Source organism: Phacochoerus africanus, chromosome 8 (genome assembly GCF_016906955.1).
Source record: "Phacochoerus africanus isolate WHEZ1 chromosome 8, ROS_Pafr_v1, whole genome shotgun sequence".
NCBI classification, from domain to species: domain Eukaryota; kingdom Metazoa; phylum Chordata; class Mammalia; order Artiodactyla; family Suidae; genus Phacochoerus; species Phacochoerus africanus.
In genome coordinates, this window is record NC_062551.1 from 31,843,100 (window position 1) to 31,862,756 (window position 19,657).

The 19,657-nt window shown below is 45.4% G+C and overlaps 1 protein-coding gene across 6 annotated transcripts in view; it reads right to left on the reverse strand.

Moving 5' to 3' along the window:
- CHD9 (chromodomain helicase DNA binding protein 9) overlaps window positions 1-19,657 on the reverse strand; it is a 244,279-nt gene that overhangs the window by 185,246 nt on the left and 39,376 nt on the right. For 2 of the 6 annotated variants that reach the window (XM_047793119.1, XM_047793116.1), the window contains exon 1: window positions 930-1,056. The exons of 3 other annotated variants lie outside the window; for them this stretch is intronic. The gene's annotated coding sequence lies outside the window, so the exon portion shown is untranslated. Of the gene's footprint in view, window positions 1-929; window positions 1,068-19,657 lie in introns of those variants that run through there. One more of the 6 variants, XM_047793121.1, reaches the window with a different exon arrangement.

A 19,657-nucleotide genomic window follows, 5' to 3' on the forward strand; every position in this document is an offset into this window, starting at 1 on the left:
CTGGAACCACCCATTACGTCCCACACCCAGATCCCAAGAAAGCAGCAGTCTCGGCAGAGGCCAGATACGCACAGGGGCTGGGAGGGTCCAGGCCGCTTCAGACGTGGAGGGACCCTCGGGGCTGCCCCTCGGGGCGGAGGTTCACGCAGAGGTAGTGCGGTCGTGATCCCGGCGGCCAGGCCTGGGAAAGCGCCGGGGGCGTCCCGGGCTCGAGGACACCTAGCGCTCGCGCGGGACGCCTTGTCATGAGTCACGGAGGCGAGAAAGCTGGCGGGCGGGGGAAGAGGCTGCAGGATGGAGGGAAGCCCGACCCTCCGGAGGGAAGCGAACAGACCAGGAGGCCCTGACCTCACGCGGGGCTGAAAGGGGGGGGGGGGCCTAACCACCCACGCCCTGCCCTCACCTCCAAGCGACGCAACAGGCGCGGCAGCCGGGTCCCGACCCCGGGGTCTGCGGGTTGGAGGGGCGGGGGCAGCTGCCCGCAGCCATGACAGGCGCGGGGCGGGCCGCGAGCAGGCAGGGCCGCACGTGCGGGCAGCGCCCCCTCCCCGGGCTCCCCGCGCGCGCACGCACGCCAGCCCCCGGGGGCCGGCCCCTCACCTCCTCGGCGGCGGCGGCGCGACCGGGCCTGCCCCGACCCCCCTACCCCGGCCGAGCGGCGGCGGCGGTGGCGGCGGCACGTACTCACCGCCGCTCGCGGGCTCTCGGGCTTCGCCATGACTGAGGCGCCCCCGCCGCCCCCCGCTTCGACCGAGACTGACACGCGCGGCTGGCCGGGCGGGGACGGCCTCAAGCGACCACCCGGCTGACAGAACCCGCCCCCGCCTCTCCCCACCAGTTGAGCAGCGGCCACTGCCCCGCGGCGCCCTCGGGCTTCCTCCCGACGCCTGGGGCGGCGGGTGGCAGCAACGGGCGGCGGCGACACTTACCGGCGGCGCGGCCAGGCCCCCCTGTCAGCGCGGGGCCGGGAGGGAGACGAGGGAGGAGTGAAGGGGCACCGCCTCCCCCGCGCCGCCACGCACCCGCCTGATTGGCCCAGTTCACTCCCCCAGCGCGACCCCACCAGCCCCTGCGAGCGGCACTCCGGCAGCACCGGTGCGCCATTTGCATATTTGTGCCCGCACCGCTGATTGGCCCGGCCTCCGAGGGGCCGCTGACACTGCCGCGGCTGCCGCCGCCGCTCCTGCGGCGTCAGGCGACCCAGGAGGGAGGGTCCCCTTCGCTGCTCCCCTGCCCGCACGGTCCGGCCAGACCTGGGACGAAGGGCGGCGGGAGGCGGGGTCGCCGCCTGGCTCCAACATGGCCCCTCCGCGCCGCCGACCCAATCGCCGGTGCGGTTACTCCCGGAGCCCTGGGCGGCCTCGGGGCGGGGAAGTGTTGGGGCCGGGCGCCCTCTGGCCGGAGCGCGGGGCAGTGCAGTGGCCCGGGCTCTCCTAGCCTCCCCGCCGCGGCCGCCACGTCAGGCCGCACCCTCGCGGCGGCCTCTCCCCTCCCCGCGGCCCCGCCGCCACGTCAGGCCCGGCAGGCACGCCCTGGCCGCGAGCTGACCGGTGGCGGGGTCGGCGCCGAGGTCATTCACACGCTGGGCATCTCCCCGCCAGCCTGGGCAGCCGAGGAACCGCGAGGGTTTCCAGAGCCTCCCTCTTGACACCGCCGTAGCTTTGGACCCGTGTTCTCTTTTCGTGGGACACGCCTGTGCTGCAAAATCGGGAGCAAGGAGATTGTCTCCAGAGATGATGCCGCGATTCAGTCCAGGTGCTTAAGCACCTGCCGCGGTAAAAGGGGCCAGGCTAAGGATAGACCCAGCCTGAGTCCTGATCTAGAGAGAGTGTGCACCTCAAGTGGTGGAGGGCTGGGGTTGACACCTAGTCTTCCGATGCGCAAAGCCGTGTTCTAAATTGTACAGCTGTGGTAGGAAATAAAGAACACATTCTCCTCTCCAAAAAAAAATTAAAAAGGAAGGGAAGAGAGGTGGTGACCCTGGTCCAGGAGTAGGGAGCATACCAGAAACCACTGGCCTGCGAAGGTGTGGGCATACCTGGGTTCCCTGTCGGTCTGTCACTAATTAACTGAGTGACCTACATTAAATCATAACATATCCCAGGGCCTCCGTTTTCCCTTCTGTAAAATGAAGAGGCTGGACACATTTTCTAAAAGCCTTCCGGCTCTAAAATTCTACCATCTCTCTCTTTCAGGCCCTGAGCTGGCTTTATGCCTGATTAAAACGTTCCAATGACAGAATACAAAATAATGGAATGTTAAATCTTCAGTCGGCCTACCTTATGTTTGCTAGAAACTGTTTACCGTTTCAAATCCTTGAACGGTGATATTTAACATTCACCTTACAGTTGACAGAAATCTTCAGTCTCCATGAAGAAACGAGAGCACTATCACTGTGCTTGTTTGTGCCTGACCAGAGTGGACTGGCTGTGGTACACAGAGTGCTAGTTGCCAAGTAATTTCATTCTTTAAAGTCCCGCAGGAAGCTCCCCTGAGTAGATCAACACAACTCTGTTTAACTGAGGTACTGAAGGGGCTGGGAGAAAACCCTGAGAGAGAAGTTACAATTACAGTTTCGATTCCACTAAAGGATACTTACTAACAACCACATACTAGGATAAATGCACAGAAACAGTTCATTTCCCAGATCCTTACACTACTTATTTGAATACCACCTTAGTTTGCAAATTCAACCTGTTGAGTCAAATCCAGGGCCAGTAATACCTCATTTATCTGGCATCATAGGAGAATAAAATATTCCATTGAAATGGGAACTTTACCTATTTATACTACTTTTCTTCCCAAGAAAACTCACGATTTCTTGAATATAGCTCTTTGAAAAACACTTCCACTTGGTGATTAAGGAGCATCATTATCAGAGTTCCCATCATGGCTCAGTGGTTAACCAATCTGACTAGGAACCATGAGGTTGAGGAGTTCGATCCCTGGCCTCGATCAGTGGGTTAAGGATCTGGCGTTGCCATGAACTGTGGTGTAGGTCGCAGACAGGGCTCGGATCCCGTGTTGCTGTGGCTGTGGTGTAGGCTGGTGGCTATAGCTCTGATTAGACCCCTAGCCTGGGAACCTCCATATGCCTCAGGTGAGGCCCTAAAAGACAAAAAAAAAAAAAAAAAGAAAGAAAAGAAAGAAAGTAAGAAGCATCATTATCATTACCAACATTACTGCATTCTAAAATTATGCAGATCTACTTGTCCCTACAATAAGTGACCTGTAAAATGCTTTTTTATGATTAAATTTAAATCTGTTTTTGGTTTTGTTTTCTTTTGTTTGGTGTGTCTCCGTTCTCACTACTGGGCTGACAATTTCCCATTCTTCTACCTAACAATCTTCTTCCCTGTTTTGTTTTGTTTTGTTTCATGATGCTAGTCTACTGTGCACTTAGACACAGATAAACTCTACCAGTTTAGACTCTCAAGTTTTGAGTAAAGATTTGCTGTATGGCTCTCCTGTGAGTTAAGCACATGAGTTTTGTGACCTCTATTTTGTCTGCTCAGCGACTGGTTTTCACTTATTTCTTAAACCTTAGTAGTATTCTTTGTAACTAAGCTTTGTGGATATGTGCACTCTGGAAAAGCCAATTAGAGGAGTTCCCGTCGTGGCGGGAACCATGAGGTTGAGGGTTCGATCCCTGCCCTTGCTCAGTGGGTTAACGATCCCAGCATTGCCGTGAGCTGTGGTGTAGGTCACAGACGAGGCTCGGATCCAGCGTTGCTGTGGCTCTGGTGTAGGCCGGTGGCTACAGCTCCGATTCGACCCCTAGCCTGGGAACGTCCATATGCCTCGGGAGAGGCCCGAGAAATGGCAAAAAAGACAAAAAAAAAAAAAAAAGCCAATTAGACCAAAACATGGCTCTAAATCCGTCGCAATTAAAATTAGCAAAAATCAGTATCATCAACAACATTAAAATCCATCAACGCCGGCCTACTAGTTGCATCAGGCAATAGAAAGTCCACAGACAGGTGGTAGCACTAGCAGATCCTTCTGTCCTACTCCAGAGTAAAAATGGCTACATTCCTACCCAATTTCTTTGCCTTTCAAAGAAAAAGACCCCATATCAGCAGGTACAATGTTTCAGGTCACTAGAAAGCCCATGCTATGTCAGACAGCAGTTCTTCACACCGTGAATGAAGCAGTCTACAAATATATCCAAATAGGTACTTTTTACTGAAATCTAACTAGCACTGTGTAACGGTTGATAAGGGCTTAGTTAAGAAAGCCAGAAATTTTCACCTTTTTTATGGTATTAGATATTTGCTTGTTTCTGTTTGCAAACAAACAAACAAAAATATTTGTTTTTCCTTGTACCCAAGGCATTTGAAAGCTCCCAGGCTAAGGGATCGAACTGCATCCCAGCAGTGATGCCAGATCTTTTAACCACTAGGCCACCAGGGAACTCCAACATATTTGTTATTTCATTCTACCTTCATAATGACTCTGTGAGAAGGGGATTATTTTCCCCATTTTACAGATTGAGAGGGTTCAAAAATTTTGCCCTGGTTACACGATCACTGAGTGGCAGGGATAGGATTCAAATTTAGAATTGATTGGTCCTGGAGTTCCCTTTATGGTTTAGTGGGTTAAGAACCCAACTAGTATCCATGAGGATGTGGGTTTGATCCCTGGCCTCAACTCAGTGGGTTAAGGATCCAGTGTTGCCACAAGCTGCAGCATAGGCTGCAGATGCGCCTTGGATGTGGCATAGCTGTAGCTGTGACATAAGCCAGCAGCTGCAGCTCTGAATTGACCCCTAGCCTATGAACTTCCATGTGCTACAGGTACAGCCCTAAAAAGAAAAAAGAAAAAAAGAAGAAGAAGAATTCATTGGTCCAAAAGGCTGTAGCTCATAACCATTACACTATATCCTTTCCTCAGCCTTAGTTTCCAATTCCATATTTATAGTGTTCGAATCAGAGCTGTAGCCACCGGCCTACTCCACAGCCACAGCAACACAGGATCCAAGTCAAGTCTTTGACCTACACTGCAGCTCACAGCAACACCATATCCTTAACCCACTGAGCAGGGCCAGAGATGGAAACCACATCATCATGGATACTAGTCTGGTTTGTTAACCTCTGAGCCACAATGGGAACTCCCAAGCAAACTTTCATTAACTAATTGGGCGCCTTGTAAGGAGAATTCCCTGTATAGGCATTTTGATTGAGGTTACCAAAAAAGAAACATCTCAAGATGTATATGGTATAAACTTGGTGTTTTCTTGCAAGTTTAAGGTATAGGAACCAATGCTCTGGTACTATTCACTTTTGGGGAAAACTGATACAATCGAGATAATAAAACTGAAAAATGAAGGATTAAACCTTCAGTGAGACCTGCAGAAGTGATGACTGCAGAAGAGTCGAAACAACCTTGAAAAAGAAGAAAGTTGGAGGACTCACACTTCGTGCTTTCAAAACTTACTACACCGCTATAGTAATTGGACAGTGTGGTACTGGTATAAAAAGAGACATATAATTCAATGGAATAGTATTGAGATTCCAGAAATAAACCTTTGCATTTATGGTCAATTGATTTACCATAAGAGTTTAAATTGAGAACGATATTTAAATTGAGAAGGACCACTGTATATTCAAATGCTAGAGAACGAAGTTGGTTCCTTACCCCATACCACATACAAAAAGTAAAAGAAAAAGGATCGTAGACCTAAATGTAAGAGGTAAAACTAGAAAATTCTAAGAAGAAAACAAAAGTAAATCTTCAGGAAGTTGGGTTAGGCAATGGTTTCTATTACATGATATCAAAAGCATAAGCAACAAAGGAAAATATAAATTGGATTTCATTAAAAACTTTTGCACAAGCAACCAAAGAAAAAAATAGAGCAACTGAATATCAAAATAAAAAACATTTGTGTTTCAAAGGCCATTAAGAAGTACAAAAAAAGACACCTGCAAAATGACAGAAAATATTTGCAGATCATACATCTGATAAGGGTATAATATCCAGAATGAGCTCTTACAACTCAGCAATTTAAAAAAAAAAGTCCGATTATAAAATGGACAAAATATTTTTGAACAGACATTCCTCCAATGAATATATACAATGGCCAATATGTACATAAAAAAATGCACTCTAATAATTATTAGTTATTAAAGAAATGCAAATCAAAACCGCAATGAGATATCACTTCATATCCATTAGGATGGCTATAATGAAAAAGAGAGGCAATAGTAAGTGCCTTTTTTTTTTCCTTTTTAGGTCTGCACCCATGGCATATGGAGATTCCCAGGCTAGGGGTCTAATCGGAGCTGTAGCTGCAGGCCTTCGCCACAGCCACAGCAACGCCAGATCCTATCCGTGTCTGCGACCTACACCACAGCTCACGGCAATGCTGGATCCTTAACCCACTGAGCGAGGCCAGGGGTCGAACCTGAAACCTAGTAGGACTCATTTCCGCTGCACCAGGATGGGAACTCCCAACTTCAAATTCTTATCAACAACACTTGTTGGAGTGCCCATCGTGGCGCAGCAGAAATGAATCCGACTAGGAATCATGAGGTTGTGGGTTCAATCCCTGGCCTCGCTCATTTGGTTAAGGATCCGGCATTGCTATGAGCTGTGGTGTAGGTCACAGATATGGTTTGGATCTGGCCTTGCCGTGGCTGTGGCGTTCACTGGCAGCTGTAGCTCCCATTAGACCCTTAGCCTGGGAACCTCCACATGCCAGGGGTGTGGCCCTAAAAAAAAAAAAAAAAAGTATGTGAAGTTGGAACCTACATACATTGCTGATGGGAATGGAAAACGGTGCAGCCTCTTTGGTGAACAGTTCTTCAAAAAGTTAAACATAGTTATTATATGACCCAGAAACCCCTACAAAATGAAAACATATGTCCACACCATAACTTACACACAAATGTTCATAGCAGTATTATTCATAACAGCCCCAAAGTGGAAACAACCCTAATATCTATCAGCTGATGAATGGATGAATAAAAAAGGCGTATCCATACAATAGAGAATTATGCAGCCATAAAAAGAATTGATTAGTATTACATGCTAAACATGGGTGAACCCTGAAAACCACTGGGCAGAATGATAAAAGCCAGATACAAAAGGCCTCATATATGATTCCGTTTATCCAGAGTAAGCAAATCTAGAGAGACAGAAAGTGGATTAGTGGTTGGTTGCCTAAGGCTGGGCTGGAGGGGAGGGGATGAAGACTGGAGAGTGATTGCTAAAAGATACTTTTGGGGGTGATGAAAATGTTCTAAAATTAGATTGTGGTGGTGTTTATACAACTCTGTGGATGTACTAAATACCACTGATGGGTAAATTTTATGGTAAGTAAATATTTTTTCAATAAAGCTGTTTTTTTAAAAAGTAATGCCTTGGAGTTCCCGTTGTGGCTCAGTGGGTAAGGAATCCGACTAGGAACCACGAGGTTGCGGGTTCGGTCCCTGCCCTCGCTCAGTGGGTTAAGGATCTGGCATTGCCATGAGCTGTGGTGTAGGTCGAAGATGAGGCTCGGATCCCGCGTTGCTGTGGCTCTGGTGTAGGCCAGTGGCTACAGATTCAATTAGACCCCTAGCCTGGGAACCTCCATATGCCGCGGGAGTGGCCCTAGAAAAAGCAGAAAGACAAAAAAATTTTTAAATAAATAAATAAATAATAAATAAAAAGTAATGCCTAGCCAGCAACTTCCAACTTTTTTATAGTATTACATTCATTAAATACATATATTCATTATTATATGTATGTACATATACATACACACATGTATATATGAACACATGTGGAGACAAGGAACAGATATATTTTAATCATATTTATCAAATTAATTAAGCAGCTAATAATTTTTTAAATCTGGAGATTGTTGGCGTGGCACTGCTTTTTCTCTATTGGGCTCACTTTGTGACTTTGGTATAACTTACATGCATTTAAATATCCTCACCATATGTGTATGCCAGGCTGGGAGCTGTGTTGGCTAGGGAAGAAGGGATTATTACTCTTATGTAGATAATAATAAATACTGGAAAAATATGTATGGATAAAATACCCTCTCACTCATCTTTATGGACATTCATTCACAGGTCGAGGCAGGAAAGAAAATGTTCTTCCACAGACCAGTAAGTACTTATAAACATTAAGGTATGCTTTTTTAATCTTTTAGACATTTTATGTAGATTCATAATTTAAATGTTTTATGCCCCATTATATTATGGAATATAACATGATTTCCATCTTTCCGCAATAATGAATAGAAGCTTGAAGAGGTCAGATACTTTTCCACTCTAGGAAAAGGATCTGAAAGGAACTTTAGTTGGTTCAGTAGTGAGTGAAAACTAACTTCATATTAGCCCCTAGGAGTTGTGCAATTTCCTTAACTCAGTAGAGAACATACGTTCTTTTTATTTTTTATTTATTTATTTTGCTTTTTGGGGCCGCACCTGCGGCATGTAGAGGTTCCCAGGCTAGGGGTCTAATCGGAGCTACAGCTGCCAGCCTACACCACATTACAGCAGCCAGATCCGAGCTACATCTGCGACCTACACCACAGTTCACAGCAATGCCGGATCTTTAACCCACTGAGCGAGGCCAGGGATCGAATCTGCAACCTCATGGTTCCTAGTCAGACTCGTTTCTGCTGAGCCACGACGGGAACTCCCATACGTTCTTTTTAGAACAAGGGTAAAGGATATCACTAGAAAGTTCTTTAGCCTTCCTTTTCAGGCTCTTATTCAAGCAAACAGAAAAGAGGGCAAGACAGGCCTTCAGTTGTAGCTTAGAGTGCCTCAAAGATCAATGAAAAGCATTTTCAGCACTGTTTTCAAATCTAGAGGCTGCTGATGCTAACGTCCAAAGGATGTGTTCAGCCAGGCAACTAATTCTTCAGACTCTTACTTTTAGGCCTACTTAATCAGGGATGTATTGCGGAGTTGCTAAGTTGTATCTATTTTATCCCCAACTTTTAGCTAGGAATATACTTCAAAGCTTGATCCTCCTTGACAGTTCAAATCTTCCATTGTTTTGCTTTTAGCTATAATTGTTTTATAAACAATTGCTTGTCTAATCTTAAAAGGTCTTCAGGAAAAAAAAGGTTTTGCTGTTTTCCTTGCTAAGACAACCCTGAGCATCTCATTCCCTCTCTGCCCATCTGACTTCTCTTTGGGTAACATAAGTGCTCCTGGAGAAGTTACATCTAAATCAAGTTGGGTGGTGCTGGTGATGAAATGAATAACATGCAGCTGCTATTTAAGAAATTCATTCATTCAGCAAATATTTAAAGAATATCTGTGTCAAGTACAGTGCTGGGTGCTGGGAATACAACCATGAAAAGGACAGGCCTGGGGAGTTCCCATTGTGGCACAGTGGAAACGAACCTCACTAGTTTGCTTGAGGATGGGGGTTCAATTCCCTGCGCAGTGGGTAGGGGATCTGGCATTGCCATGAGCTGTGGTGCAGGCCACATATGTGGTTTGGATCCTGCTTTACTGTGGCTGTAGGGTAGGCCGGCAGCTGTAGCTCTGATTCGAACTGTAGTCTGGGAACCTCCATATGCTGCAGGTGCGGCTCCAAAAAGCAAAAAAAAAAAAAAAAAGATAGTCCTGGTCCTTTTGCCTCATGGCAGATTTGGGGAAGTAAATAAACACCCACTAATTAGTTATTTTATTCATTTATTAATATTTAACTTTCATTTACAGGTGCTGTAATTGGTGTACTTAAAAAAACCAAAAATGCGTATATGCTCCACAGCACAGAGCCTAACGACAAATGGAACCCATGGACATGTATTTTTCTAATCAACTGATTTGTTTTATAGGTGTTACGGAAATCTTATTTCAAGAAGAAACCCATCTTGGTGCAATTTAAATCTTGTCTTGTTTAAGCTTCAAAAAAAGAAAATTGTACAGGTTTTCTCCAAATATTTCTTGACTTGTTTTTCCCCATTAGGTATAGCCATGCCTATAATTTGGTCACCATTTTCCATAATCCCCTTGGCCAGGTTTCACACTTCTTTTTCTGTCTTAAAAAGAGCTTATATTAAGCTCATATATTACTGTTAGGTATAAAATAAGTCCTTTAACAATTACCATAGTCCTTTTGTTTTAATAACTGAGTTTTTTCTTGCTTCATATAGATTTCTTAAGAAGCGCTACCATTCTTATTAAGATCAGCTTTTAAAGCACTCTTATTTTATAAGGGTGTCATACCATCTCCTATGTAAAAGCACGTGGGAATTATTGGAATTCTTGTTGAGGATGCGTATTAGCTATAATTGTTTTCTTTGCACTGAACCCATGGTATGTTTTATAGAGGATGAGCAACAACATGCCAACTAGGAAAATTAATTCCAGGTTATATCATTGAAAAAAAAATTATTTTAATCCAAGAGCAAAGAATATGTATGATATGAAGCACTCTGCTGTATATCTGAAACACAACATTGTAAATCCACCATATTTTAGTAAAATTTTTTCTTCTTTTTAGGGTCTCACCAGAGGCATATGGAAGTTTCTGGACTAGGGGCTGAATTGGAACTGAAGCTGCTGGCCTGCACCACAGCCACAGCAATGCATGATCCCAGCTGCATCCACAACATACGCTGCAGCTTGCAGCAATGCCAGATCCTTAACCCACTGAGCGAGGCCAGGGAGAACCTGCATCCGCATGGATACTATTTGGGTTCTTAACCCACTGAGCCACAATGGGAACTCCTTTTATTTTTTCAATAATTATTACTTTTTTAAATCTAAGAGCAGAAAGGCCTTAGAAAGATTTGCTGAAAATAAATCAGTGTAGCTTTTTTCTCTGGTTACCATTAGATGTTAAGCAGTTAGTGTCCCTACACAATTGAAGTCTTGGTGTGAAAATAAGGAGCTGAGTTGACGTTTCTTAAAACAAGAAATTCATAGAAATTAGGTCTCCTTACAGGCACGTATTTGATTTCTCCAACACTGTAGATATTTTACAAACATGCTACCTTCCAGAAAGTTTGGTTGGGCAGAGACCGCAACAGCAGTATGTCATAGAACTGAATGTCTTCCAAAACGAGGGAAGCCTGCCATGCTGATAGAGTGTATTTGAGTGATGGTTGGCAACAAGATAAAAGACTAAAGAATTAGGCCAAATCCTCTGGATAGCAAATATATAATTGAATTTTCCCTTTTTCATGTTTTATCTCCTTGTCATGGAGGACTGCCTACCTTTTTCTCATAGGCAGCAGTTCTTGGCTAATCCCATGGAGCCCTCTCTGTCCAGCACACAGCACCCTGGCTCCGACACTTCTCTTTGTGTTTTTTTGTTCCCTTTGCAGCGTGTGTAGGATCTGGCAAGCACACACTGAGTGATTTGTGGAAACTCTAAGAAGTGTCAGGCTGGAGCTTGCTCACTCTCTGCCACTCCTCTTTCTAGATAAATGACAGTCACTGCGGTCCCTTCTGTTCCTCAACCAGACGACTCAGGACCTTTTCACCCTCTATTCCCTCTGCCTTCCTGTGGGCTCCAGGTACAGCTGCTCCTTCAGGGGTCTTGCCAAAACGGCTCCTCACACAGGCCTTCCTTGACCCCTCGTTACTCGGTTTGTTTTCTTCTCAACACCATAGTCCTGTTTGTATATTTACGTGTCTCCACCCACTAGAAAGCAAGCATCTGGAGGCCGAGGCAGGCTCAGTCTTGTTCCTGAAAGTACTCCCAGCACCTAGAACACAGATGCTCAAGAAATGTGTATTGAACACGGAATGAATGAACTCTCCGCCCACCATACTGTAATGTTCTGGCAGAAAGAACATTTGAGGTTATCCCTCCTGGTTTTGAACAAGATACTGGAAGCCTCAACGAGAGAAGCTCCAACCTTACTGCATATCAGAATCACCTGGCAAACAGAAACATTACCTTTGCTTAGACCCTGCCCTAGGGGTAATGGGTCTTAGGCATCAGTATGGGATTGTTTTGTTTTGCTTTTTTGGGCCACACCCACAGCATATGGGAAGGTCCCAGGTGAGGGGGCGAATTGGAGCTATAGCTGCCAGCCAACACCACAGCCACAGCAACACAGGATCCGGGCCGCATCTGCAACCTACACTGCAGCTCATGGCAATGCTGGATCCTTAACCCACTGAGCAAGGCCAGGGATCAAACCCAATCCTCATGGAAACTAGTCGGATTTGTTTCTGCTGTGCCACAACGGGAACTCCCAACAGGCATCAGTATGTTGTAAAAGCTCTTTGTATAACTGCTTGTGCAGCCAAGGTAGAAAGTACTGCTCTCAGTGATACAGAACGGAATAATCCCTGACTCCCTGATGTTCTTATCCTCTAGGTGATTCTTTACTGTGCCACTTCTTTTTTTTTTTTTGTCTTTTTGTCTTTTTGCCTTTTTTAGGGTCGCTCCTGCGGCATATGGAGGTTCCCAGGCTAGGGATCCAACCAGAGCTGTAGCCGCCGGCCTACACCAGAGCCACAACAACTCAAGATCCAAGCCGCATCTGCGACCTATACCACAGCTCACGGCAACGCCGGATCCTTAACCCACTGAGCAAGGCCAGGGATCAAATCCGAAACCTCATCGTTCCCAGTCGGATTCATTAACCACTGAGCCACGACAGGAACTCCAGTGTGTCATTTCTGTCTAGGGCAATCCAAAGTGTTATTCAGGTTATTCCAGTGGCATCTGAACACCTGCCTTGTTATCACAAAGGGGCGGAATTAGGCACAAACCAGATGAAAAATTAACCACTCTGGAAAGGAAAAAGACATCCTAGGAACTGAGGTTCATCCATTAGTACCTGCTCTGAAAACCTCAAACTAAAGGGGGAAAGTTCCAGCACGTTTCCCTCTTCCTTTGTAAAGGAAAGTCATCAACAAAGCCCTTCATGTGGCTGCAGGAGTCAGAGGCAATCCATCGATCAATCAGTGCAAACAGTAAACAATGCCCCCCGAAGGATGTGTTCAAATCCCACCCTCTTTCTTGCAGGAAACAGAGACCAAGTAGTGGTGGACTCAGAAACACTTGTCCATGTTTTTGGTTATGGCCAGCTCTAAACTTAAGGCCTCATGTGTAGCTGGGACCTCTACTTTTTTTTTCTTAAAGGGAAACAATGGTTATTGCTGTTTTTTTCTCAAGCCGTGCAATTAATAAACTGGTTCTTATCTTTCTTTTTCAAACTCACCATCAGAGTTGCAAACAAAAACTAGATTCATGCTGAAAGTCAACTGGTTTCCCCTCCAGTTACAAAAGCCAAATGACTGTAGTGAAATGGAGCACACCCAGGAGCAGAGGTAGAAACAACTGTATTACAGTCCAGGCTCTACCATTTGCCAACTGAATGAATGATCAGCAGTTTTTCTGGCCTGTGAAATGAGTATCAAACATTGATGCTGTCTGCCTCACATTTTGGTTATTTCTTATTGATAATGTTCACAAACATTCTCTGAAAATGTTGCAGTATGCAAATGAGAAGTACTGGTCTTCTGTCTTAGAGATGAACTTTTTTTTTTTTCGTCTTTTTAGGGCCGCACCTGCAGCATATGGAGGTTCCCAGGCTCGGAGTTGAACTGGAGCTGTAGCTGCTGGCCTACGCCACAGCCACAGCAACATGGGATCCAACCCACATCTGCAACCTACACCACAGCTCATGGCAATACCACCAGATCCTTAACCCACTGATCAGGGCCAGGGATTAAATTAGCGTCCTCATGGATACTAGTCAGGTTCATTACCACTGAGCCACACTGGGAACTCCTTAAAGGTGAACTTTTAAGAAAAAAAATTCCGGTGACTACAGTTGTTAGAAATATTTACCTAGGACATACTATGTGCTCAGCAGCAACAATAACAACAAACTGTCCACTAGGGAAACTGAATCCATTAGATCAGAACAGCAGGTAGATCACCCAACAGGGAAAGCCGTTTCCTTTGCTACAGGAGAAACCCACCTGAGCCACATACAGAAATAACATGAAAAGTCCACTTATTCATCCCCAAAAGTCTGTTCCCACCCCCAGATCTGAAGTTCTTTCATCTCCTGCTGAAGACATCCAGGTCATGAAGGGGACTCTTTAAACAAGACCCTCTTACTTTATTATTATTTATTATTACTATTTTATTGCCCCTTACAAAATCAGGACAATAACCTTGCATAGCTAGGAGTTAACAAAACCTCCGTTCAGGAGTTTCAGGGGATAAGAGGATCTGCAAAGTTGAAAGCTGAAAGCAGTTTTGCAGTGATCCTAGGACAGCTTAGCACCCCCATGAGGTTGCGGGTTCTTTTGCTTAGCACAAAAGAACTCCCGCCTCCTAATTCTCAAGGTTAGAAGCCACATTAGAGGCTGTCTGGTTGCGAAGATGCTGGGACAGGTGTGGGTGAGGATCCTCTGTGATCCACAGAAGTCTTTAACCTCACCCAGATCGAGTTTCTTTCTTTATTAGTCAAAAAGAGATTAAAACAGAGGTTTACCCTTTGCAGTGTAAATAATCTAAAGCTAAGAGGGGATATACATAAAATCAGCACATACTAGGTTATCAATGAATTACAGCTAATTTTTTTTTGGAGGGGGAGGGTGGGCAATGCCTGTGGTGTATGGAAGTTCCCAAGCCAGGGATTGAACCTGCACCACAGCAGTGACCTGAGCCACAGCGGTGACAATGCCAGATCCTTTACCTGCTAAGCCACTGGTGAACTCCAATTATAACTAATTTTAAAAAGCCAGTTGAGGAGTTCCCGTCGTGGCGCAGTGGTTAACGAATCCAACTAGGAACCATGAGGTTGCGGGTTCGGTCCCTGCCCTTGCTCAGTGGGTTAAGGAGCCGGCGTTGCCGTGAGCTGTGGTGTAGGTTGCAGACCTGGCTCGGATCCCGCGTTGCTGTGGCTCTGGCGTAGGCCGGTGGCTACAGCTCCGATTCAACCCCTAGCCTGGGAACCTCCATATGCCGCGGGAGCGGCCCAAGAAATAGCAACAACAACAACAAAAAAAAGACAAAAAAAAAAGCCAGTTGAGTGATTTTCAGATTTGTTCCAGTGGCAGAGCCCCAGGAAGCTGCAGAGTACTGTGAAATGTTGATAGAATGTATCAAATCATACGACCCAGGACAAGCTTATTTAGTAGCAAATCAATTGTCTATGAGCAATATGGTATCACAACAAGAACCTATCTGTTCACCAAAACAAAGATTTTCTTAAATCCCGCCAAATAAGCTATGGAACTGGCGATGTGTCAGATTGTCCCCAACTATTTGTTGACTTGATTTCTTTATGCCGGAGATGGTTGCTGCCACCAAGTATAACCAGACAAGCACTGGTAGGCGAATGGAGAAAAGCTCTATCATTCCGATGAGCTGCAGGCCCTGTAGAGTTGGCAAACCTCACCTAATAACATCTTAGCGATACCGATAAGCTAATTTAAGGATTTTGAAACTCTTTTGAAGGTGGGGGAACTCTTTCTTTATAAAAAGTTTTCTTTCTTTTTTTTTTTTTTTTTCCAGAAGCTCAAGATCTAAAACACAGAAAAGCAGAAGTTTCCGAGGGAAAAACAGAACAAAGGCTGAGCAGCCTTTTGTGAACTTTGGGATCCCTTGCCCTTCCCCACCCCTCAGAGGCATCTCTGAAGACTTTCTGGGCTTGGAGGGGGACATTCTGAAAATCAAAGAAGTCCAGCTCCTCATCCTATAGAAACGATGTTAAACCACAAGGGGCTGAAGGGATCCACCCAAGGTGACATGGTGAGTTTGTGAAAGAAGCAACACTAGGATCCAGGCCCGGGACATCTCTGTTCAGCATTTTCTCCCGCCCACGCCACCAGGATGACCAGAGGTTACCAGTTTTTCCAGGATAACTGGTTAACTACATGAGGCAGAATCTTGGCAAAGGGGTCAACTCTCTAAAAGTGTGACCTTCTCAAACTGGCAGGTCGACCAGCTGTCCCTCCCCTGCCTACCTTTGCTATCGTGTTCCACAATGGACAAAAATTCTGTTTATATCAGAGCTCATAAACCAGCCTGCACAGTAGATTAACTATCTTGAATTGAGGGCCAGTGTTTAAAAATCAGAAGGTTTGGCCTAAAAATTTGGATTTCCACCTTCTGTTGAAAGATCAGAAATTCGGAGTTCCCGCCGTGGTGCAGCAGGTTAAGGATCCATTGTCTTGGCAGCTGTGGCATAGGTCAAAGCTGTGGCTCTGATTGAATCCCTGACCCAGGAACTTACATATGCTGCGGATGTAGCCAAAAAATGAAAAAAAAATAAAAAAAAAGAAAATAGGGAAATACTAGCAACTTTGAACTCTTGTTCCAAACTGGTAACACTCCCTGGAGGTAAGAGGCAGGGACTCTCCAGTGCTTTTCAGTCCCCACCAGTCCCTACCTGCTAGTGTCAGTTCCCTGTAGGCATCTGAGTATGATGCATGGTCTCAAGCTCCTGTCTACAGAAACATTTTTTTTGTGTGTGTGAATAATTGTACTTTTTAAAATTTTTTTAAATTGTTATTTCCCCAATACAATTTTTTTTTCTACTGTACAGCACGGTGACCCAGTTACACATACCTGTACACATTCTATTTTTGCACATTATCATGCTCCATTGTAAGTGACTAGACATAGTTCCTGGTGCTACAGAAGCAGGATCTCATTGCGAATCCATTCCAAAGGCAATAATTTGCATCTATCAACCCCAAGCTCCCAAACCACTCCACTCTCTCCCTGTCCCCCTTGGCAACCACAAGTCTATTCTCCAAGTTCATGATTTTCTTTTCTGTGGAAAGGTTCATTTGTGCCTTATATTAGATTCCAGATATAAGTGATATCATATGGTATTTGTCTTTCTCTTCTTTTTTTTGTCTTTTTTTTGGCATTTCTTGGGCCGCTCCCTCGGCATATGGCGGTTCCCAGGCTAGGGGTCCAATTGGAGCTGTAGCCGCCGGCCTACGCCAGAGCCAGAGCAACGCGAGACCCGAGCCCCATCTGCAACCTACACCACAGCTCATGGGAACGCCGGATCGTTAACCCACTGAGCAAGGGCAGGGACCGAACCTGCAACCTCATGGTTCCTAGTCGCATTCGTTAACCACTGCACCACAACGGGAACTCTGGTATTTTTCTCTTTCCGACTTGCTTCACTCAGCATGAGAGTGTCTAGTCCATCCATGTTGCTGCAAATGGCATTATTTCAGTCTTTTTATGGCTGAGTAGTGAGAAATATTTTTTGACAATTAAAATAATAGGACTAAAGGTACACCTAAGATACAGACACAGGGGATAATCTCATTTCAAAAGATGAGGTGAATGTCATCATAAATGATGCTGCTTTTCTGCACTGATTAAGGAGGAGACTTTCAGAGTTTCCTGGCTCATTTATTTATTTATTTTTATTCATTTATTATTTATTTTTTTTTGAGAGCTGTTAAATTAACCATAGACTAATAGGGCTGCAAGTCTCAGACTTGCTTTCCTGTGCGTCCCCTTTTATATGACTACCTGCAGCACAACTCCAAACACTCCGAGCCTTTCGGGAGAGACCTTATTAAACCACACATCAGCCTGCTTCCTGCATTCCCAGGGAGCCTGCTTTAATGCTATGGTTGAGAGGAATTGGCTGAGAGCCCCAGGATCATTCCCAGGACTGGGCAACACAGGCGTGGGCAGAGCTGGCAAAATGAGAGCACTTCCCAAGGAACATTCAATGCTGCTCCCAGCAGTGACAATCCTGGCCTTCATGTCAAGTTCATGCTCCCTGCACTTCCCGAAACTGTTACTGTCATGCATACCTCCCCTTGTTCAATCACCTCACTCTCCACCCTTGCTAAAACCTACAAAATATCAGATGAACAAATTCATCCAAAGGTTTTAATACTTTTCAGCTGTCTAGTTTTCATTTTAGGATTTGAACCTACGTGTGTATTACTAATAACAGCATTTTAGGGATCATGATTCGAACATGTGGAGATAAAAAGGGCTTACCCTGAAATTATGCCACAAAGGGGGGGTTTATTTACTTTGTACCTAAAGGGCCACCATGCCACCATTGTATCACCTCCCCTCCTCTATGACTTTCTTCAAATGCTACTCTCTCAGTGAGGTCTTTTTTTTTTCTTTGATCTGATCCCTGGCCACATGGAGTTCCCAGGCTAGGGATCAGATCTGAGCCGAAGCTGCAAACTAAGCTGCAGCTGCAGCAATGCTGGATCTTTAACCCACTGTGCCAGGGCACAGATTAAACCTGCACCCGGCCCTGCAGAGACACCACTGGTCCTGCTGCAACACAGCAGGAACTCCAAAAGAATGACTATGTACTTTAAAGCTGGAAGGAGGCTCAGAAGTTTTGATGTCATCTTTTCCATGTACCTTGTGGAGCAAATGTACACATTTCCTTTCCTAAATATTTTCAAGTATGAGATAGTCTTCTTTTCAAAAAAAAAAAAAAAAAATCTAGACTAGACGGAGGCTAGCCCATCTGGAAAGCAGGATGCTGAATGAAATGACTTCTTTCCAAAATGCTGCAGTGTGAACACACCATATTAAGGTGTGGGGTGTGGTAGTGTGGTGGTGGTGGTGGTGGTGGTGTGTGTGTGTGTTTAGTGTGGCAATTGCACTTTTTTTTTTTTCGCCTTTTCTAGGAGCATACCCACGGCACATGGAGGTTCCCAGGCTAGGGGTTGAATCGGAGCTGTAGCTTCCAGCCCACGCCAGGGCCACAGCATCGAGGGATCTGAGCCGCGTCTGTGGCTTACACTGCAGCTCACGGCAACGCCGGATCCTTAATCCACTGAGCAAGGCCAGGGATCGAACCTGCAACCTCATGGTTCCTAGTCGGATTCGTTAACCACTGCGCCACAATGGGAACTCTGGCAATTGCATCTTTAACTAGATTATGAACCTTTCTTCTTTTCCTCTGAGCTAATAATGATAGAGTCCAGTTCTTTATCTGATATGTGTCCTAGCAAATACATGTAATAAGACCTAGTTTGAAAAAGAATCAGAGGATGTTCCTGGCTACTTAACTTTGCAGCACTGCTTTCCAGCTGTCCTTTGGGAAATCACTGGTTATCTTTTTGTTGTCGTTGTTGGTATTTATACCTTTTTACCATGCTTCTTCAAATTCTGCAAACAGTACCCTGGGGAAGCTTTGATTTATTTCCAAAATACAAACAACATGAAGCCTGATTTTCTGGTTCAAGTGTTCTGACCTGGCACCAAGGTCAGCACACAAATTGTCTGATGGGGCCCAGACCAGTTTAGCTTCGTGGTGGCAACACAAGTACTATTTGTATTGAACTATCTGGCCACTGTGCTGAGCAGAGGTGGGCACAGGAGAACAGTGAGAAACAGACCATTTCAGCACAAGAATGTAACTTCTTCAGGAAAGTTTTTTATCACTGTTGTGACCAGTGAAAATGTTAAGACCTAACGCATGTAAGGTTAGGTTACTAACCGCAGATCAGCCTGTAGAGCAGAGACAAGGAATGACCTGGACTCTTAAGTACCTGAATTTATGAAACCTCCCAGGCATAATCTCATAGGAGAACCTCAATTCTTGTCTCTATTACAATCTACCCTGAGGAATAACATATGTACAAGGTTCTTCATGGCAGTTCCGTCAGCAACAGCAGAAGTTTGGAAACAATGTTAAGTAATCATCTTAGAGGCCTAATTAACCAAATTATGGAACACCCATAAAATGGAACACAGTAAAATC